This window comes from Bison bison, unplaced genomic scaffold, assembly GCF_000754665.1.
Source record: "Bison bison bison isolate TAMUID 2011002044 unplaced genomic scaffold, Bison_UMD1.0 scf7180017862053, whole genome shotgun sequence".
Classification (NCBI taxonomy): Eukaryota; Metazoa; Chordata; class Mammalia; order Artiodactyla; family Bovidae; genus Bison; species Bison bison.
In genome coordinates, this window is record NW_011492625.1 from 5414 (window position 1) to 6255 (window position 842).

At 47.0% G+C, this 842-nt stretch overlaps 1 pseudogene; it reads right to left on the reverse strand.

The window, feature by feature from the left end:
• Position 1: 1 nt before the first annotated feature.
• On the reverse strand, positions 2–349 carry LOC104983211 (annotated as a pseudogene).
• Between the last annotated feature and the right edge of the window lie 493 nt (positions 350–842).

The window sequence follows — 842 nt, forward strand, 5'->3', positions numbered from 1 at the left end:
GCTACTTGGTCCAGCTGACTTTAGGAATGTCATAGTGCTCCGTGAGCGTGTCCAGGTGTCTGTTGAAGCCCTCCACTCTCTGCTTGTGGGTTTTGGATGCTTTCTTCAGGATCCTCTCCATTTGTCGCTTCTCCTGCACCTTCTCAAAGGCCACCTGGGCTGGGGTCAGCTTGTCGAGGTGGCGCCTCAGCTCCTCCTCCTGGTTCTTCTGGATTTTCCCCATCGTTTCCAGGAGTTTTGCCTTGTCTCTGTCCTTTTTCTTCTTCCGCTTGGTCACAACAAACTCTATGACTCCTTTGAGCTTCAGGGGTCCCTTTTGGACCTGCTCGTAGGCGTCCAAGCTGCCCATTTTTGGATTCGGATTTCTAAATGGACAAAAGTCGGGGGTGGGTCAGGTTTCTGAAATGGAAATTGGGACAATATCGTTCTCTACTGTAGATCCGAGAGGTTCTCTCTTTGTGGAAGCAGGAGCCTTTTAATTTCATGGCTGCAGTCACCATCTGCAGTGATTTTGGAGCTCCCCCGCCTCGAAAATAAATTATCTCACTTTTCCCACTGTTTCCCCATCTGTTTGCCATGAAGGGATGGGACCGGATGCCATGATCTTAGTTTTCTGAATATTGAGTTTTAAGCCAAGATTTTCACTCTCCTCTTTGACTTTCATCAAGGGACTCTGGTTCTTCTTCGTTTCTGCCAGAAGGGTCGTGTCATCTGTGTATCTGAGGTTATTGATATTTCTCCTGCAAATCTTGATTCCAGCTTGTGTTTCATCCAGCCCAGCTTGTCTCATGATGTATTCTGCATATAAATTACATAAGCAGGGTGACAATATACATCCTTGA